The sequence below is a fragment of the Tupaia chinensis genome, unplaced genomic scaffold (assembly GCF_000334495.1).
Source record: "Tupaia chinensis unplaced genomic scaffold, TupChi_1.0 Scaffold000225_1, whole genome shotgun sequence".
Taxonomy (NCBI): Eukaryota; Metazoa; Chordata; class Mammalia; order Scandentia; family Tupaiidae; genus Tupaia; species Tupaia belangeri.
In genome coordinates this window covers 2,484,955-2,507,521 of record NW_006159700.1, presented here as the reverse complement: position 1 = coordinate 2,507,521, position 22,567 = coordinate 2,484,955, and the positions used below count along the sequence as shown (strand labels likewise).

The 22,567-nt window shown below is 36.8% G+C and overlaps 1 protein-coding gene across 3 annotated transcripts in view; it reads left to right on the top strand.

Annotated features, from left to right (window-relative positions):
• Positions 1-510: 510 nt before the first annotated feature.
• The window catches only part of AKAP19 (A-kinase anchoring protein 19), a 61,710-nt gene continuing 39,653 nt past the window's right edge, over positions 511-22,567 (top strand). For 2 of the 3 annotated variants that reach the window (XR_334463.3, XM_006147823.3), the window contains exon 1: positions 511-573. The gene's annotated coding sequence lies outside the window, so the exon portion shown is untranslated. Of the gene's footprint in view, positions 574-2,665; positions 2,688-22,567 lie in introns of those variants that run through there. The other variant, XR_003549313.1, reaches the window with a different exon arrangement.

Below are 22,567 nucleotides of genomic sequence, written 5' to 3'. Positions count from 1 at the left end.
CTTTACAGTGGTAAAGTAATTCCACATCAAATGAACATATCATGTTGCTGATCATCTTCAGATTACTGGTTTGATAGAGAATTGGAATGGGCAATTGAAACCTTTGCTGTCTAAAACAGGAAAACAAAATCACGAAGAAGCTGACTTACATGTCTTCATGAGTGTGTGCTTACACCGATATAAGAAGGGTTAACACTGGATAGATTCTTCCACTTTTCTGGGAGACTTTGGGGAAAGATGTAGAGAAAGATTCCAGAACCAGTGTGTCTGGTTTGGGGGTCCCAACTCTGCTTTTTACTATGTGATCTTCAGCAGTTTATGTGGCCTCCCCATGTCTCAATTTCCTCATTTGAAAAATAAGGATTATAATAGTATCTACTTCATAAAGGTGTTGTGATAAATTGGCATCAGAATAAGCACTATGAGAGTGTTTAACTCTTATTATGATTTAAGATTCTTGATTGACTAGCATTCTAGAACACAAGGAGATTCCAGTTGATGGACTGAAAAGATACTAGTGAGGGCAACCTATTAATAAGTGTGAGTTTGAAGAATTGAGGAAAGGTCCACAGGGTAAGTGGGAATTTCAACAGCTTAATAGGATAATTAAATAATGGGCGACAGGAGCATTAAGGGCATTTCAGGTGAAACAAACTAAAAGGCAGGAATAAATGGATATATAGGTGTCCACTCTGTACAGGAATTCGAGGAAGGCATAAAGTGTCTGGAGCCAGATGTGGATGAAAGGCTAAAATTGAATCCTCTTAATCCAGACTATAAACATTTAGCTTTAACTGTGAATTAGAAAGTAATTGCTAGTTGTTTTTGTTTGTTTGTTTGTTTGTTTCCTGGCGAACAGAATAAAGTAATACACTAAAACATTGGATAGAATGGCACAGTAGAGAGAGAAAAAGGAATTTATTATGTGTTAAAGAATATATGGTAGCCCTTAAAGCCAGGAAACGGGTTTGAATTCTGTTCAAATAGTGGGTAAATGAACCTAGTAGCAGCTCAAGACAGGACAAAATACTTAAAACTAGAAAACAAAGCCTAGAAGAAAATCAGTAATGTTTTACTCAAAAGTCATAAAATTCTATTTCACCAGCTCAGTCTCATGTACTTAATCTATCTTCTGTTGTGGTTCAATCTAGTATTTCTTTGATTTATTAAAGCTAAAACTGCTTTTCCTGAAATTAAAATAATATATTAAAAATACCTATTAAATGATCATAGCAAGCTATATAGCATCAGCTAGGTGCTACCTTATAGTATATTCATTCTACTCAGAGTTTCACGCCTAAAGTCAGACATGTATTCACAGATATGTATATACCAGCTGAACTTGCTATTGAAAGTAATTAGATTATTTAAGAAATTTTGTGAATCAATAAAATGTGGGAAAAAAGGAATGGAAAACTGTAGCCACTTGAGATACTGTGAGAGGAGGGTGGAAAATGGCAGAGTGAGAAATAGGAGGAAATATATATGTGTGTATACACACACACATATACATATATATGTATATATGTATATATATAAAACTAGAAATGGAAAATTATTGGCGATAACATGTGTGATTAAGCCACTATGTAGTATATAGTATATTCTGGATGGGAAATCACATTTTGTATGCTGTGATGATGCTCAGAAAATGAACATGTATCAATAAATTAATTAAAAATAAAAATGAAAAACAAAGAATATGTAGTAGAGGAACCAATTGTGGCTCAAGAATTTAAAGTCTGGAGGACTAGGAATGTGTTGGTGCTTTGGGCGGAAATGGGAATATGAGAGCATAGCTCTTTAAGGAAAATGTATCTTTGGTTTGAAAGAGTTGAATGCAGTATATCCAATCAATAGTTTCACAGATGCAACAAAAAGCAATCCATTCATAACCAGGCCAACCACAGTTTAGCCTCCTATTCTTTGTGTTACTGAGCACTTTACTAGCACCGCACATTTAAATGATCAAACTGTGTCATCTATTTTATCAATAGGTGAGGTGATCCAATTTAGAACAAACAAAAAAAAAAGGTTAAGAGTCTATACAAATCTGAGTCTAAAATTTATGACAAACAGTAAGAAAATCCAACACAAAGGAAAACCTTAAAATTCTGAAACGGTGAGATGTTTCTTTTACACATTCAAATTCTCAAAATATGCCTATTAAATAGTTTTAAAGCAAATTTAAATGAAGTGAATTGCAGCATTCATTTTTTGTGGATCAACCAAAGAACTTGAAAAAGAATGAGTCTCAAGTTTCATTATTCTATCATTCTGGTATCTGGACAACATTTACACTCAGCTTAAAAAAAAATTAAAAACAGAAGAAATGTGTCACTTGTAGACTGAAGACTCCTGGATGTAGAAGGCAAAGATTTTCATCTTTTTGTCCAGGAAATAGTCTACCCATGAGACTATTTATCATCATAAATAATATTTACCAGAGTCTCTTGCTTTTAATTGAAATGAGAGCAGAAAAATTGATTGGGAGGTGGGATGGGTGTTATCATATACTTATCACTGAGTGAAAACTGCATTTATGAGCAAATCTAATATTGCCTAGCAATTGTTTCTAGGCAAAGGGTTACTGGGAGCCAGCTCTCGTTGCCTTTCAGGAGTCAGCAGCCTATTTCTATACGTTTTATAGGATACTTGTTTGGGATTATTTGGATTCCAGTTTTAAGGTAATGTTATTCTTAGCAACTCTTAATAATAAATATTTTGATTTTTAGTGATTGACACAGTAAACATACTATTATTATTTATCTCCCTCTAAATATCAATATACAGATTTTTAACTATAATGGAATATAATGTCTGCAGTCAGGAGCTTTCTTGTTTTGAAAAGACACTCATACCTGTTTTTTGGGCATGAACTCTGCCACATTCTTCAGCAATCTTGGACTATATATGCCTAGACTTGCAGCCACCTCTGAGAGGATGAAATACGATATTAAATACATTCCAGATTCCTTTATTTCCTGGAAAATCCATCCCCAGTTTTCTCAGTGTAGTCATTATTTGTACTTCCACTGCTGATCATGGTTTATTTTTTTTTTTTGCCTCTGCCCCTTGCAGTAGAACACAGCTAAGTTAACAACAGTGAAATAAGAATTTCTAGAATACCTAGGAGCTATGCTCAAACTTGATGAGGAGCAGATACATCATATTAGTGGTGCAAGAAGTCTCTCCAGGGAGAACAGGGGTCAGAAAAATAGGAGAGATAAAGTAAATACTATATGGTCGTACGGGAAAAGAACTCCTGAAATTATTGAACACTGCGGCCTCTCTAATTCTGTCCATGTTTCATAGTCCCAGAATCCCCAAAGTATGTAGAAGTATTCTCAAAGTATGCATTCAGTCAACCATCTGGTCCTTCCTTTGTCTCTATGCCCACTGGGAGGCCTCACCCAGTTTCCCTGCTTATTTTCATGTGGCTGTCCAGTCTCTTAGTTCATTCATTCCACTAGATCGTCTAAAAATCCCTTTTCTCCTTCCTTTGCAATCCTACTTTCTCTGTACTCTCAATCCTTTTACACAATTTTCTATCACATTTTTTTCTTTTTTCTTTTCTTTTCTCTTCTCTTTTCTTTTCTTTCTTTTTCTTTTTTTTTCTTTTCCTTTCTTTTCTTCTTTTCTTTTCTCTTTTCTATTAATGGCCAGAGAACATGGGCATTTGACAGAGACAGACAGAAAGAGGAAGAAAGCATCCCTCACAATGGTGCACAGTGACACTACAATTCCTTCTCCTCCATTTCTTCATTCTGTTGGAATTTTAAGCATGTACACATCCCTGGCACGTTTTCTAAGTCATCAGGCCAGGATTTAAACTGAGGTCAGCTGTGTGAGATCTGACTTCCTTAACCAGTAGGCTATGGGGCCAGTTTAACACATCCTTATTTTAATTGAAACCCCAAGGACCTTACTTTATTTTCAGTCCCCAGAGAGTTTCTTTTTGTATTTCATAAACCAAAGCCAGGAGTAGGTTGTCATCCCCATTAGCTCCCTATGCTACCTCCAGACCTTTTTTTATTTTGATGGGAAAGCCTTCTTTATTTGGGAGGCAATACAGCATTTATGAGTATAGAATGTGGATTCAGACCCACATTTTGGAACGATGGAGAGATCATCAAACCTGTTTGAGTTTCAATTTTCACATCTGATGAAGGGGAATAAGAATATCATTTTTCAGGACCAGGAGATGGCATAATGGTTACATCACTGGACTCCAGCATGGCTGACTGTGGTTCGAATCCTGGACCTGGCAGCTTGAAACTTATGCCAGACGCATGTACATACATGCCCAAAATTCTGAGAGTAGAATGGAGGAGAAGGGATTGTAGTGTGGCCATCCACCCTGGTGGGGAGGGGTGTGACTTCTTGCTTTCTGTCTCTCTCTGTCTTCTCTAGCAAATGCACACACCCTACAGCAAAAATCTCCAAATATATACATATACATATATATGATTTATATATATATAAAATCATGAAGATTTAATGTAGTCATTGTTTTCACAAACCTTTACTGATTGCTATGTGCCAGGCATTTTTAAAAGTACTCAACAAAGCAAGTAACACCTACCCTCATGAAGTTGTAGTCTTATGAGGAAATAAAGCCTTTAAACAAGTAAATACATAAATATAATTACAAAATCTGTTATGGAACAGGAAATAACAAAGGTTTAGTTGGAAGTATAATTTAGATGGTAGAGAGTTGATTGGGAGGAAAGTTCTGAGCAGGTGACACTTGAAGTGAGAGCTGAAGGACAAGTAGGGGATAGGCGAAGAAGCAAGGGACAGAGAGGGCACTGCAGAGATTGAAAGAGGCCATCGTGAGGGGGCGAGCGTGTCAGACTGTAGTCAGTGTCGTAGGCTTGGGGCCGAACTCGTGGGACCTGAACATGAAGGCCTTATTGAGTTTTACTTTCATTTTTTAAAAGAATCATTTTATTTAAATTATTTATTATTACTACTTTTAAAAAATGGCTACAGGGCACACGCATTCTCCAGACAGAGAGAGGAGGAAAGTGAGAAAGCTGGGATTCAAACTGCAGTTGGCATGTGAGTCCAACACCGTAGCCATCATGCCACCTGCTGGCCTAATAATATGTTTTTAGATAGATTTAATATAATAACAATATGAATTCTCCTAAAATTAAGTAAATATAATACAATTCCAATTTTAGTCAGAATAGGACATGGGGGGAATTGGATAAAATAACATTAAGGGTTAAATAAAGTAATTAACGTAATAAAGAAAACTAGTGAGAAGTGTCTAGCCTTACCAGATCAAGCATATCATGACCTCCTTATCAACTTTGGTTTGGGCTTAGAAAACAAGTCAGAACAACAAAGGAGGGCTCAGAAATAGATTCTAGAACATTGGAGTATTTGATATGTAACAAAATCAGTTTTCAGTTAAAAGGAGAAAAGATGGGTTATTTTTAAAATGATGCTGATTCAGTATCCTATTAATCTGGGGGGAAGGCAGATCAAAATAAATTAAATTAAAAATAGGTTTTATATGTCTACAAGCATACTTCAAGCAATTGATTAGTCAAGATAGAACCTAGAAGCTATAAAGCAAAAGACACACATAATTGGGACCAGCAGTTTGTGTAATGGCTATATCGCTGAACTTCCATGTAGTCCAACCACGGTTCGAGTCCTGGACCTGGTGGCTTAAACTCATATTGGGCGCGTGCGTGTGTGTGTGTGCCCAGAATCCTGAGAGGAGAATGGAGGAGAAGGGATTGCGGTGTGGCTATCCCCCCTAAGAGGTGATTTCTCTCTTTCTATCTCTCTGTCTCTCTCTGTCTTTCTGGCAAGCGCACGCACCCTACAGCAAAAAAAAACCTCTCCAAAAAAAAAAGACACACATAATTTAAAAATCTGTGTGGCAAAGGGGTAAATGTTAATCAAAGGAAATGAATGTTAAGCTTTAATCAAAACTTTTAAAAAGGAAATGATAAATTATATTATATTATTTATTTGAAACACTTGATAGAGAAAACCTAAGCTATATCAAGTACTCACAAGTGGATGAAACATACATAACCAAAAAGAAACAATGAGCAAATGAGATTTGCAGAAAAGCAAATTGTAATAGTCAATAAGTAAGAAATTATGTTCAGTCTTGCTAGACATTAGGGACATGGGAGTAAAGTAACAATGATATATCATTTTATAGCTATTAGAAAAATCTAGTGCTCATTCGTAATAAAAAATGTTTAACTAGATATAGAAAGGAATTTCTTTTTTTCTTAAATTTTTATTTAAATTTCTTTTATACATTCAATCACATGTTACTTAGCTTGTGAAGTGAATATTCCAACATGTGTATACTTCTCACCAGTCCAATTTACAATACTATTAAGTTATCTTCAATAGATAATAACCCGTTTCTTTGTCCCCAAAATGACTTGCCTTTCTATTTTTCTCCTTAATGTCTTTCCTCAGACTCTCCTTTACCCACCCTCTTCTCACACTGTATCTGGTATTCACAACCATTTACTATGTTTCTACATCCTTTAGTCATTTAGTTTTGGCCATCAAGTGTGGATATTCAGTATATATATTCTTTTTTTTTGAGAGTTTTTTGCTATAGGACACATGCACTCACCAGAAAGACAGAGAGAGACAGAGACAGAAAGTGAGAAATCACCCCCCAGGGGGATGGTCACGCCACAATTCCTTCTCCTCCATTCTCCTCTCGGGATCTTGGGCACACATGTGCCTGGCGTGAGTTTAAGCCACTAGGTCCAGAACTCAAACCGCGGTCGACTACATGGGAGTCCAGCAACATAGCCATTACACCAACTGCTGGTCCCAGATACTCGGTATATATTAATTAAGTGGAGACATACAATGTTTTTCCTTCATAGCCTGGCTTGCTTCACTCAGCAGTAAACCTTCCATATTCATCCACTTTTTGTCAAGCCAGGTTCTTGTTTTTTGTTATTGTTTTTGTTCATTTGTTTGTTTTTGCAGAGGTTTTTGCTTATAGGCTGCATGTGCTCACCAGAAAGACAGAGAGAGACAGACAGAAAGCAAGAAATCTCCCCCTTGGGGTGGGGGTTGGATGGCCACACCACAATCCCTTCTCCTCCATTCTCCTCTCAGGATCTTGGGCATGCATGCACACATGTCTGGCATGAGCTTAAGCCACCGGATCCGGGACTCAAACCACGGTCGACTACATGGGAATCCAGCAACATAGCCATTACGCCAACTGATGATTCCTCTCTTGTTGTTTTTTTATGGCTGAGTAGTATTCCATAGAGTATATGTGCCACACTTTTTCAATCCTTTCATCTGTTCATGGGCATTTGGGCTGGTTCTGTGTCTTAGCAATTGTGAATAATGCCACAATAAACATCGATGTGCAAGCACTTTTCTGATTAAGAATTCTTCTGTCCTTTGTGCAGATACCAAAGAGTGGGATTTAATGTACAAAAAGTTCATCTATAAAAAATCTACTGCTAACATTTCACTTAATGATAGGATATTAATCAGGAAGAAAGAAAGTATCTACTCTTACCACTTTGATTCAACAGTATACTAGAGATACTAACCAGTAAAACAGGTGGAAAGCTATTAGATTAGCACAAATTGAAAGTAGAAAAAAAAGTTAAGAGAAATTTTTGTTATAGGGTGCATATGCTTGCCAAGGGGCAGAGAGAGGGAATGTAAGAAATCATCCCCCAGGGAAGATGGCCAGGCCTCAATTCCTTCTCCTCCATTCTCCTCTCAGGATCTTGGGCACACATGCACATGCACCTGGCATGATGTAACTATTCCTCCACCTGCTGGTACTGAAAGCAAAAGTTCTTTTTTTTTCTTTTGGAGAAGTTTTGGCTATAGGGCGTGTGCACTCGCCAGAAAGAAAGAGAGAGACAGAGAGACAGAAAGCGAGAAATCTCCCCCTAGGGGGCATGGCCATGCTGCAATCCCTTCTCCTCCATTCTCCTCTTGAGATCTTGGGCACACACGCACACAAGCCAGTTTAAGCCACCGGGTCCAAGACTCAAATTGTGAAGCAAAATTCTTCATACTAAATAGATTTGGGGAGAAGGGTGCCCTCACACATGTGGATATGTTCATTGTTTCAGCCTTTAAAAAATGTAATTCAGTGTTATCCATTGAAATTAAAAATACATTACTGGGAACCAGCAGTTAGCGTAATGGCTATGTCGCTGGACTCCCACGTAGTAGACCGCGGTTCGCGTCCCAGACCCGATGGCTTAAAACTCACGCCGGGCCCATGATAAATAAATAAATAAATAAATAAATAAATAAATAAATAAAAAATACATTACTTACCCCACTCTTGGGAAGCACTCCCATGGAAATGAAATAACCACTAACATAGCCACAGTTCTGTTTCTTGCAGCATATTAACATCAGTGCAAAATGGAAGACATTGTGAGTGCCCTTCAGCAGGCCATTTGTCATGGCACACCATGTCAGGTAGCATCAAGCAACCATTAAAAGAAATCGGTTATGTTCTTACGAAGCATTCCCCTAGCTAGGCCCTTATTTAATCCTCACAACAATCTAAGGAGGTAGTGGCTGTAATTTTACAGAGAAGGAAACTAAGTACAGAGTTTCTTAAAAGTTACCCAAGTCCACAAAGAACCATATCTACATCACTATATTTTCTCCCTGTGACAGCTGACTTGGAGAGATTTTCATAAGATACTATTCAGTATGTAAATCTTTAATATAGGAAAGTATACAAAATAATATCACATTGTTGTAAAACAAATGAATCTCTACACTTTGTACACAAACACAGAGACACACACCACCACATCCTATATATCTAGAATATGTTTTAATTCCAGGAAATTATGAAAAGTTATACATGAGGTAGTTTACATTGTTACTTATTTGAGAACCAAGTGTACTCTTTGTGGTAAAAAAAAGAATATTACGTAGATTGTAATCTCATATAGCTATGTGTAAAGCAATAATTATCTGAAGGATGGGGTGGATTCTATGTGATGATTTCTATTTTTACCTTGGGTTTTAATTTTTAATTGCTTTATTTTTACTTTTTAATATTTATTCATTTTTAATTTACAATCGCTATATATCTTTACAGTATACAAAATGATTTTTCCCAGCATGAAACAGTGCAAAGACACAAGTCAAAGACATTACTATATACATTATCAACAAATAACTTTTCATTTTTGTGTTTATTAAATGTGCTCTCTGTTTTTATTTTGATCCCCTCTAACCCACTCCCTATTACCCACACCTTCTTATATGGTCTCTAGTATCTACAGTTGCCCTTCCGGCTATTATACCTTCCAATCTTCCAGTTTCTGCTATAGAGTGCAGTCATTCAGTAGATAGATATAGATAGATGATAGATAGATAGATAGATAGATAGATAGATAGATAGATGATAGATAGATAGATAGATGATAGATAGATAGATAGATGATAGATAGATAGATAGATGATAGATATAGATAGATAGATATAGATAGATATAGATAGAGATATAGATGATAGATAGATTCAGATAGATGATATAGATAGATAGATATAGATAGATATAGATAGAGAGATAGATGATAGATAGATAGATACAGATAGATGATATAGATCGATGATAGATAGATAGATATAGATAGATAGATAGCAGTGACATACAATGGTTGTCTTTCATAGTCTGGCTTGCTTCACTTAGCATTAAATTTTCCATATTCTCCCACTTCGTATCATATGCCAGGTCTCTTTTTTATGGCTGAGTAGTATTCCATAGTGTACATGTGCCACAGTTTTTCAATCCATTTATCTGTTCTTGCACATTTGAGTTGACAATTGTCCTAGCAATTATGAACAATGTTGCAAAAAAAACATGGATGTGCAAGTGTTTTTTTTAACTGAGGGTATCCTGTCCTCTGGGTACATACCTAAGAGAGGACTTACTAAGTCATATGATAGTTCTGTTCATAGGTTTCTAAGGAATCCCCATATTGTTCTTCACAGTGGTTGTATTAATTTACATTCCCACCATATGTAGGAGGGTTCCCTTTTCAGCACAGTCTTGCCAGCACCATATACTTTTTGGCCATTTGTATGTCTTCTTACAGAGTTGTCTGTTCAGTTCATTTGCCCATCTTTTAACTGGATTGACTATTTTTTTGCAGGTAAGGTGCTTGAGCTCCCTGTATAGTCTAGTTATCAGTCCCTTATCTGAGGCATAGTTAGCAAGTATATTCTCCCATTCTGAGAGTTGTCTCCTCACCCTAATTATTGTTTCTTTTGCTGTTCAGAAATATTTTAGCCTGATGTAGTCCCAGTTGTCTGTTTTTGGGACTATTGCCTGTGTCTGGGAGGTCTTATTCAGGAAGTCTTTGCCTACTCTAATGTCTCCGTGAGTTTTCCCTGTTTTTTCCACCAGTAGTTTTATAGTTTGAAGTTTTATATTAAGATCCTTGATCCATTTTGAGTTGACTTTTGTTAATGGTGAAAGATAATGTTTCATTTTTTTGCAGGTGGATATCCAGTTTTTCCAGTACTATTTGCTAAAGAGATTTTTCTTTTCCCCACTAGGTTCTCTTGTGCTCTTTTTCAAAAATACAATTGCTATATGTTTTGGGGTTTATTCTGAGTTCTCAATTCTGTTCCATTGGCCTACCTGTCTGTTTTGTGCCAATACTATGCTGTTTTGATTATCACAGATTTGTAATATATTTTGAGGCCAGGAAGGGAGATGCCTCCAACTTGATTCTTTTTGCACAGTATTGTATTGGCAGTAGGGGACCTTTAATAATTTCAGACAAATTTTATGATTTCTTTTCCTATTTCTGTGAGAAATATCTCTGGTAGTTTGAGCATAATTGCATTAAATTTGTAGATTAATTTGGGTAGGCTTGATATTTTCATTATATTAATTCTTCCAATCCAGGAGCATGGTATACCTTTCCACTATTTTGTATCACTTTTGCTTTCTTTCTTAAGTTTTTCATAGTTTTCCTTGTAGAGGTCTTTCACTTTTTTGGTTAAGTTTATTCCTAAGTATCTTATATTTTTGTGGCTATTGTAAATGGGATTTCTTTATTCAGTTCTACCGCAGTCTATTCATCATTGATGTATAAAAACACTATAGATTTTTGTATGTTGATTTTGTATCCTGCCACTTTATTGTATTCATTTATCACTTCCAGAAGTTTTTTTGTGGATTCTTTTATATTGTCTATGTATAAATCATATCACTTGCAAATAGAGATAATTTCACTTCTTTCCCTCCTTGAATTCCTTTTATTTTATTCTCTTATCTGATTGCATTAGCTAAGTACTATGTTGAAAAAGGTGTAGAGGAAGTGGGCAGCCTTATCTTGAAGAAGTTTTTAGTGGACAAGTGTTCAGTATTTTCCCATGTAGTATAATGTTGGCTATGGATTGCCCTGACCCACAGGATAGTCGAACAGGTTTCCTGAGGGAAGGAGTGAGAGACAGGATGAACAATGTTACAACACGGGGACGACACAGTGTTACAACTCTTCAGGGTCGTCCATTTATTGTGGGCCAGGGATTGTGGTTATATACATGTTGGTGGGTGGTGATTGGTTAAATGAAGGATTGTAAAAAGTGGGTTATGATTGGTTGCTTTTGTGGACCAATCAAGAGGTACCAGATATGCAAATCTGAGGGATTCTAGCCTCACCAATCGGTGAGCGCTATGGGAAGTGGCCAATCAGAATATGGTTTTGAAGGTGAGGTTTTGAAGGGGAGCCAATCATGGCCTTTGTCATTGTGTAATTGTTTGCTTTCTGAGAAACCAAAACCTAAGGGCTTCCTAAGATGGCAATAGCAAGAGACTCATGAAAAGGGCCTCAGCAGACTCACTGGTGCGCAACCTCCCACAATGGATTTATCATGTATGGCTTTTATTGTGTTGAGAAATGTCATTTCTATAACAATTTTGCTGAGAGTTTTAATCATGAAGGGATGTTGTATCAAATGCTTTTTCTTCTTTGATTGATATGATCATGTGGTTTTTATCTTTCCTTCTGTTAATGTGATGTATTACATTTCTTGTTTTGTGTATGATGAACCACCTGTGCATTTCTCGAAGAAAGCTTACCAGGTCATGGTGTATAATCTTTTTAATGTGTTATTAGATGCAATTTCTAGTATCTTGCTGAAAATCTTTGCAGCAGTATTCATCAGGAATGTTGATCTGTAGTTTTATTTTTCATTATGTCCTTGTCTGTTTGGGGAATCAAGGTGATGGAGACTTCATAGAATGATTTGGGGAGGGTTCCTTCCTTCTGGACCTTTAGAAATAGTTTGTGGAGAGCCAAGGTTAGTTCTTCTTTAAAAGTTTTGTAGAGCTTGGAAGTGAAACCATCTGGACATGGACTTTTCTTTGCTTGGAGATTATTACTGATACAATCTTGTTGTTTGTTACTGCTCTGCTCAGGCTTTCTATTTCTTTTTGGTTCAATCTTGATCACTTTTCTGTGTCCAGAAATTTGTCCATTTCACCTAGATTTTCTTGTTTGTTGGCATATAATCATTCTTAGTATTCTTCATGATCTTTTGCATTTCTGTTATGACTGTTGTAATATTGCGTTTTCTTGCTGATTTGATTTACTGGTTCCTTTCTCTATTCTTCTTGATTAATACAGCTAATGGTGTGTCAATTTTGTTTATTTTCTCAAAGAACCAGCTTTTCATTGATTTTCTGTATAGTTCTTTTATTCTCTATTTCATTTATTCCTGCTCTAATTTTTATTATTTCCTTTCTCCTTGTATTTTTGTTGTTTTTGTTGTTGTTGCTTTTCCAATTTCTTGAGATGTGTCATTAGGTTTTTTATTTTCCACCTTTTTTTCTTTTTTTTTTTTTCTCGTAGGCTCTTATTGCTTTGAACTTCCCTCTTATGACTGCTTTTGCTGTGTCCCATAGATTGTGAAAAGCTTACTTGTTCATTATTATTGGTTTCAGTGAATCTTTTTATTTCAGTCTTAATTTCTTCAGTAGTTGTAAAGTCATTCAGAAGTAGGTCGTAGTTTCCATGTGTTTGTGTATTTTTGATAGTCTTTCTGTAGTTGATTTCAAGTTTGCTCCATTGTGGTCAGAAAACATGCTGGATATAGTCTGCATGCATTTGAATTTGTAAAGGCTTGTTTTGTGCCTTATCATGTGATTGACCTTCAAACATTTCATGTGGCAGTGAGAAAAATGAATACTTTATGTTTGTTGATTGAGATGTTCTATAGATGTCTATCGAGTCTATTTGATTTGTGGTATTATTATATCTTGTATCTCTGTTTATTTTTGTCAAGTTTTATCTGTCCAGAAGAGACAGTGGAATGTTGAGATCCCCAACAATTATTGTATTGTAGTCTATCTCTCCCTTAAGATCTGGCAATCTCTTTCACGTATTTGGGTGCTCCAGTGTTAGGAGTGTAGATATTTATAAGTTTAATATCTTCTTGGTGAATTAGCTCTTTTAGTACTGTATAGTGTCTGTCTTTGTCTCTTCTTACAACTTTTGTCTTGAATTCTATTTTGTCTGATATCAATGTTGCAACTCCAGCCTTTTTTTGGTTTCCATTTTCATGGAATATTTTTTTCAGTCTATGTATGTTTTTATCAGTGAGGTGTGTTTCTTATAAGCAGCGTATGGAGGGCTCCTGTATTTTTCTATTCAACCAGGCTGTGTCTTTTAATTAGAGAATTTAATCCATTAACATTCAATGTTATTATCAATATTTGCAGACTTATCCCTGCCATTTTGTTAGCCATTTTCTTGGTTGTTTTCTGTTCTCTTACTTCTGTTTCCCTCTCTTTAGTTTTCCTGTTTTATTTTAAAATGACCATGCATGACTGAGAAGAGAAGCTATATTAATTGTAGAAAATTTTTACATTAATGGAGACATAATAATAATAACTATATAAATTCGCCTCAAGATATTATCTTCTGGGAACCAGCAGTTAGCGTAATGGCTATATCGCTGGACTCCCACGTAGCCGACCGCGGTTCGTGTCCCGGACCCGGTGGCTTAAAACTCACGCCGCATGCGTGTGTGTGCATGCCCAAGATCACGAGAGGAGAATGGAGGAGAAGGGATTGCAGTGTGACCACCCTTGCGGTTTGATTTCTCGCTTTCTATCTCTATGTCTCTGTCTGGCGAGCCCACGCGCCCTATAGCGAAAATCTCTCCAGGAAAAAAAAAAAAAAAAAAGATACTATCTTCTGAATTGCTCATGCTAACAGTAAAGGGTTCAGGGATTATATTCAGATTTAAAATGTAAGGCTCTAAACATCAGATCACAGAAGCAGGGGTTTTTTCTTTTTTTTTTTCTTTTGCAGAGGTAAAATATAGTCTACTTTTAAGTATATACAGATTCCTCATATAAGTAGTTTTATTTAAAAATTTGGCGACATACTTTCTTACATTAATTATTCTGAAGTAAATTAAATGGTGTGTTTTGCTTATTGAGTAGGAAATGGCAAGAGTTTGTTTTCATAATTCTATATAAATATTTATATATTGTAAGTAAATTTTATGCAAACTGTAATCACATTATTTTAAACATGATTAGGGTATAAACTTCTGAGGGGACTCATAGTAGTGTATTATCATTAAGAACATTTGTCATCCTTTTTTATTCTGTTCTCCATGGACATCATTATGTCAAATATTAAGCAGATGGGTGGCAAGAAAGAGGGTACCTAAGTCCCTAAGCAAGGGAGAATGCGTAAGAGGTGGTTCTAAAAGAGTGATGAGTCAGAGCAGAGTACGGTCGAAAGACAGAAGCCTCACAAAAGAAGGGGAAATGCCCAAGTTTGGAGACAGGCGTGGGCAGGAGAATCTACAGCAGCTGTTCATTTTGGAGGAGGGTGCAGGAGAGCCAGGGCCAGGTCCCCTGAGGGTCCGGAGGCAGAGAAACTCCAAGGACAAGATGAGGATGCAGGAGGTTGATTAGAATGGGAATCAGATCCCAAAGGATGCAATGGAAGGTGCTGAGATGAAGACTAATAGTGAAATTCACCAAGGTTGAAGAAATGAGTAGGGAGAACATAAGGGAACAGAGAGGGTGGAGTCTAAGATGGGACTAAGCACTTACTTTTCTGTCCTGGATGTGAAATTTAGCAGAGATTGGCCTCTACACCCATTTGGTACATACTGCACTGGTGCTGCCCCTGCCTCAGGGTCCCAAACAGTCCTGCTCTGTCTCTGGGATGTGTGTATTTGGGCCTGGTGACAGTGGTGGGGCAGAAGGGCACCATCTCCCAGAAGGTTCATGGGAGCTCTGGGTTGGTACGTGTAGTTGTGCTGAGCTCTGGTAGTCTCACTTTCTACGTAAATCTCAGTTAACCATGGTATTGTGTGACTGTGAAATATTCACTCTGGTTATGAACTAAACTAGTTAGAGTCAATAGAGTCCATTTCTGGGGCTCTTTGGTTTCCTTCAGTGAATTCAGGACATGCCCTATTGGGACTTGTGGAGCAGAGCTGCTGGAGTGCTGTGTTTCTGTCATTTGGGCTGTGAGTGGGACTCATTTCTTTGAGCTCCCTTTGTTCTGTGACACTCAGTGTTCCAAGTTCTCTTGTCCCTAAAGTCCTTGGCTGATGACTGCTTTGTAACCACATTCTTCTAGCCAACATGACGTAAAGTAAGAGAGCTTGCCAGTAATGTTCAGTATCTCAGACTGAGAGATTGCTTTAGGAAAAAAGGCTGAAATCAGTGACTCACAAAACCAGACTTGTGGACTACATCAGAGGGGAAAATATCAAGGAAGCCAATGAAAAAAGAATATAAAAAGGTTCAAGTTGCAGCCATCCATTCTTAAGCGCCACTGTTGACCCCTTCTAAATGCCTGTGCTTTAAGTTCGGAAACTGCTGTCTTTGTATCTGAAAACATTAGGCTATTATGAACTAGAATTTGCCAGTGCCAAACTGGAGGTAATTTTATGAGTTTAGGATTTCACTGCAAATGAAATGTTATCAAGCACTCCCTTTTAATGTTTCAGTTTAGAGTTGAGACTCTTTAGATCCAGACTATTTTATTGGCAGGGGAGATTCATTTTTGAAGATGTAATTATGAACTTTTAAACAGTTTCCTCCTTTCCTTTTTTCATGAGAGAGAGAGAAATACACGCACACCCCTATTACCCCAGCACAATCCCCATCCCACAGTCCAGTCTCAGTCTCAGGCCGAGCTCACAGGCACATTTGCACATGCCCGCATGATCAGGAAGGGCCTGGGACATGAGCCTAGGACTCTGTCATGTGAGTGCAGTTGCACTACCATTGTACCACCTCCTGGCCCTAACTTTATAAGAGGGATAATCAGGAACCAGATGAGTTTTCATAGACCTATTTTTCCTTTTTTTAGAATTATTGTATTTAACTTTGTTTATTTATATTTATTTTTAATTTGACCAGAGAAGGACAGAGTGAGAGAGAGGGAAAGTGAGAAAGCAAGCCGCCAGGTCCGAGACCTGAACCTCGGTCAGCCATGTAGGAGTCCAGTGCCCTGAACCCCCACGCCACCTGCCAGCCCCAGTCATAGATCTAATTTTGATGTGATTTTTCCATCTTGTTTTCTGTTTGCTTTGTAAACAATTACATAGTCACAACCCTCAGAGTTCATTGTTCTGTTAGCCCCAAGCTCTGCTCCTATCCAGTTTTTCCTATTTGCTTGGATGGCACTAGTCTGATAAAATATATATATAGTAGTCATGATCATAAGCATATCAATCCATGTTCTTTGTTGACGATCCCCCACATCAAAATGCCAAACCCAAAATTAGTTTCTTGGATTTTTATTTCTAGTTCTTGTGAAAACTGTATATCTCATCGTGTTCTGTGCTGAGAGGGTATCCAGTATAATATGGTCCCTCAGTATGTGTAGGGCATTGGCTCTGGGAGTATGGTTAGGGAATTGGTTCTGGGAACCCCTGTAGGTATCAAAATTTGCAGGTGCTCAAGTCCCTTATAAAAAAAAAATGGCATAGTATTTGCATACAACTCATTCGCCTCTTCTTGTATACTTCAAATTATCTCTAGATTACTTATAACACCTAATACAATATAAATGCGATCTAAATGCTTATACTGTGCTGTGGAGGAAACGATGTCAAGAAAAAAGTCTGTAGCAGTTAGTAAAGATGTAACCACCTAACTACATAGGCCTAACTACAGAGTATACATCAGCAACAACATAACTTTTTTTTTTTTCTGAGATGGGTTGAATTCATGGATGTAGAACTAGTGGATAAAGAAATCCAACTGTATTTTGAAATTTATTCTCTTTCATGATATTTACAAAATATGTCTAGATTAAATTTACGTTTGACTATGGACTGGGAAACACATTGGACTATTAGGATATACTTCTTTCTCATTTAAAGCAAATGTCACTGTAGACTCGTATTTGACCTGCCGTGACTCAGTAAAGTAATATTAGGCAAAATATCCTATGTAGTTAACTCTTTTTTCATTTGAATTTTTTGTTTTTGTACCAGAGAATGCATATGCTCACCAGAGAGAAAACATCCTCCATGGGATGTCACACTACAAATCTTTTTCCTCCATTTCTCCACCCCATCAGGATTTTGGACACATGTTTCTCAAGCTGCTGGGGTGGGATTTGAACTGCAGTTGCCTATGTGGAATGCAGCTCCCAATGCACAGTGCCTGACTATTGTGCTAGAGGACTGGCCTTGGATCATTTTTAAAAATAGAAATAAGCCTTGAAAAACTTAAGGTAGATATTAAGAAGTAAACACAAAAGGATTTCAGCAAGAAGGATGATTAATGTTTGAAAGATTCTAAGGCATGTACAGTGCATGAATAATGTTTAATTCTTAATATAGCAGTGACTTTTTTCTTTTATTTCGCCATAGGGTGTGTGAGCTTGCCAGAGAGAGACAGAGAGAAGGAGCAAGGGAAAGTGAGAAATCCCCCCACACACACACACACACAAGAGGGGATAGCCATGTTGCAATTGCTTCTCCTCTAGTCTCCTCTTGAGATTTTGGGCAGGCACACACACATGCCCGGTGTGATTTTCAAACCTCTGGGTATGGGACTTGAACTATGTAATAGGCCATGTGGGATCCCATTCCTTAACCTCACACCACTTGTTGGCCCCCAATGACATTTTATTAATGATGCCATATATCCATTTACAGTTACAAAAATGTCTACTCATACTTGCTTTAAATAAGAGATATAAATCAGATACTTCCCTGAAACATGACTTAATTCAATTAAATTCTGTATAGTTTCTTTAATAGTCAATAAATTCTTCATAATCATTTATCATAGAAAAAGTCAATCTTATTTAATATTATATGCAATAAAATTAATGCATGTTATAAAATCCCAAGAGGAGAATAGAGGAGAAAGGATTGTACCATGGACATTTGCCCTGGAGGGGATGATTTCTTATTTTCTGTCTCTCCGGCAAGTGCATATGCCCTATAGCAAAAAAAAAAAAAAAAAAGGAAGGAGAAAGATAAAAAGAAAGAAAGAAAGAAAATCCTTGATGTATACACAAGTGGACAGCCTCTGAGAGATTTGAACATTTTTAAAGTTACCCTACTTAGGGATAAATCCTGAGCTTTAATTCAGTTTTCTAGGTTGATTATTAGACTTATAATTAAACTTTCTTTTCCTCAAAAATGTACATGGTGAAAAAGTGACAGCGAAACTGGAGAGAGGAATAATTTAATCAATCATCAATGGTTTTCTGAGTGCTCAAATCTTCTGTTTGTAGTAAGGGTAATTTTCTGATGCTGCTCCTTATAGTTGAGGATAATTTTGAAATAAGATGTACATCTTGCTTTTCTTTTTTTGCTAAAGTTGATGAAGGACCAGCTATCAATAGGTAATTGATCTGCCAGTATTCATCTGCTGTATCAAAAGGGAACCAACTGTGAAGGAGAAACTTAACTTAGCTGCTCTGAGTAGAAGCTTTCATTAATATCAGAGATATTTATGCTAATGCTTGAAGAATGACCTTACAATGGGAAATCCTTGTCTCCAAAAATGATCCATAACACTTCCTATGGTCACAGTTTGCTTTAATCAGCCCTATATGATTGTTCAGTAGAGTTGAACCTAGAATGTAGTTCATTCTAGTCTTTAGAAAGCTTTTCTTTATTCTTGTCTTAGTCCATTTTCTGCTCCTATAACAGAAAACCACAGACTGGATAATTTATAAAGAATGAAAATATATTTATTTCACAATTCTGGAGGCTGGAAAGTCCATGAGCATGGCACCAGCATCTGGTTAGGATCATTGCATGGCAGAAGGTGAAAAAGTAGAAGCAAACATGGGGACTGGGGAGAAGGAAGATGGGGACTGAACTTATTCTTCTACCAGGAGCCCACTCCTGTGATAACTAAATGGCATCAATCCATTGACAAGGGCAGAGCCTTCATGGCCAAATCACTTCCTTAAGGCCCACCTCTGAATATTGTTACACTGGCAATTAAACTTTAACAAGAGTTTTGGAAGTGATGTTCAAACCATAACAACTCTAGCTAAGTGGCATACCTATTACTTTAACAGACAATCCATCTAAAATCATACCAGATTGATTTTCCATAAATATATGTCTGTGCTTCTCAGATCTACATTCTAAGTCAGTAGCAAGTAGGCTTCAGGTATAACTGTTCCATTTCTTGTTGTCATATCATCTTGTGGAGAGTCCTGTTAAACTCAGGATAAAACATTATTATTATTTACTTTCATTGGCTTTTCATCAGCCTTTGACTCCTAGGACAAGGATTAATTATGAGATAAAATGCAGTAACTCAAGATAAATCACCCTGTAAGAGATGTTTATACACAAGTAGGATCAGAGAAGTAAAAGTGTTTTCTTGTTAATAAGAAAACAGTTGCCAGTTCATTAAAATAGGAGTGTATTCTGGATTTACTTTTGGGTAAATGTTTGTTTTTGTTTTGATTTGTTTTGTTTTATTTTGCTTTTTTGTTTTGTTTTTGTCTCAGCCACAAGAAAGAAAAGGCCTTTATTCAGATGATATGGGTTTATTACTGGAAACAAGAGGTACCTTTGTTTTTTCTTTTTTTGTTTTTAGGGAGGGGTTTTTGCTATAGGGCACATGTGCTCACTGGAGACACAGAGAGAGAGACAGAGAGACAGAAAGCAAGAAATCGCCCCCAAGGGGGGATGGCCATTCTGCAATCCCCTTCCTCCAATTTCTTCTTGGGAGTTTGGGCATCCGTGCACTTCCACCTGGAGTCAGTTTTTAGCCATCAGGTCTTGAACCGTGGTTGACTCTGTGGGAGTCCAATGACATAATCTTTATGCCATCCGTTTGTCCCACCAAGAGGTATCTAAAAAGATTATTAGCTTGGGGCCAGCAGATGATGTAATGGTTACATTGCTGGACACCCATGTAGTTGATCACAGTTCAAATTCCAAACCCGACTACTTAAAACTCACACCAGGCTTGTGTGTATGTGTGCCCATGACCCTGAGGGGAGAATGGGGAAGGGATTGTGGCATGGCCATCTAACCTGAGAGGTGATTTCTCACTTTCTGTTGCTCTGTCTCTGTCTCTCTGGAGATTGCACATGTCCCATAGGAAAAATCTCTCAAAAAAAAGACTATAGTGCTATTCCCTAATCACTGCCAGGGAAAATAAATTGCTTCAGATCACTACTACAAAACCAAGGTCCTTATTTTCAGTAGACTACTCACATAACTCATTTATGCCTTTATGCCTAATCTTAGAATATTGGTACTTGAATAAAAGCCACCTATGAAAACTTACAGGGACCATTATACTGAATGGGGAAAAGCTTTATGCTTTTCCACTAAAAACTGGTTCAAGAGAAGGCTGCCCACTCTCTTCACTCCTTTTCAATATAGTGCTGGAAGTCCTAGCCAATGCAATCAGACAAGAGAATGAAATAAAAGACATTCCAATAGTGAAAGAAGAGCTGAAATTATCTCTGCAGATGATGTGACTGTTTACATAGAAGACCCAAAGGTATCAATAAAAAAACTTCTTGAAGTAATAAATTCATAAAGTGGCAGGAAACAAAATTAACTTACAAAAATTTATAGCATTTCTATATACAAACAGCAAGCAGACAGAGAACTGAAGAAAGTAATCCCATTACCACAGCCACAAAAAGTATAAGAAACCTAAGAATAAAACTAAACAAGGACGTCAAAGACTTCTCTAAGGAAAACTATGAAAATCTTAAAAAGGAAATCAAAAAGGATGCAAAAAAGTGGAAGGACATCCTATGTTCCTGAATTGGGAGAATTAATAATAATCAAAATGCCAATTCTACCTAAATTAATCTATATTATTTAATGCAATGTCTGTAAAAGTACAGGAGACATCCATCACAGATACAGAAAGGATAATCATAGAATTTGTCTGGAATCATAAAAGACCCTTTATTGTCAAAGCAATCCTACACAATAAAAGTGAAGTTGGCAACATCTCCCTCTCTGACCTTGAAATTTCTTACAAAGCAGTGAGTATCAAAGCAGCAATGGTATTGGCACAAAAACAGACATGCAGATCAATGAAACAGAATAGAGATCCCAGAAATAAGCCCCAAAACATGCAGCCAACTGATACTTGACAAAGGTTACCAGTCAACCCATTGAGGAAAGGAAAACCCCTTTAGTAAATGATGCTGGAAAAACTGGGTATCTACCTGCAGAAAGATTAATCTGAACCCCTATTAACAAAAATCACTATTAACAAAAATCAACTCAAAGTAGATCGAAGATCTAGACCTAAGACCTCAAACTATAAAACTACTGGTAAAAAATTATTCCGGGCAAATGTATATGCATGCCCAAAATCCCAAAAGGAGAATGGAGGAGAAGGGATTGTGATGTGGCCATTCCCCCTGGAGAGTGATTTTTCACTTTCCCTCTCTCTGTCCCTCTCTGGTGAGTGCACATACCCTATGCCAAAAACAAAAACAAAAACTCTTCACCTTCCCTATGCCTTCTTTCTAGTGTAGTAGAGGGTTCATAGCAAGATTAATTAAAATAGGTTATAGAAAATAGATAAGTTATTTTTTGTTATTAACTTTGTGAATATGAAGTAAAATGAGTAATTTCCTTATTCTAATATAATAACTTTAAAAAACATGATCATGCCCATAGTTGTGTTATAACTTTCTATTTAAGCAGAATATTCTTCTCCACCACACTAGGTATAGAAATAGTTGGAAAAAAATGGAGTGAAATTTTTTTGAAGGAAAACAAGCCTAAATATGGAATACACACAAACATACACACACACATATATATATGAGAGACTTATAATTAAAATTCTCTGTAAAGAAAGTTTAAAAAAGAGAATAGAATTGCTAATAGAGCCATGAACACAATATCTAAACTGTATAGACCTATAATCTTACTTCTATGTTTGGAGTTTCCTTACTTAAGGTGCTGGGCACATGGGAGTGATGGTTTAGAAGACATTTTAATGAGGTTATTTCTTTTTTCTTTTCTTTTTTTTTTTTTTTTCTGAGAGGTTTTTGCTATAGGGCGTGTGCACTCGCCAAGACGAGGG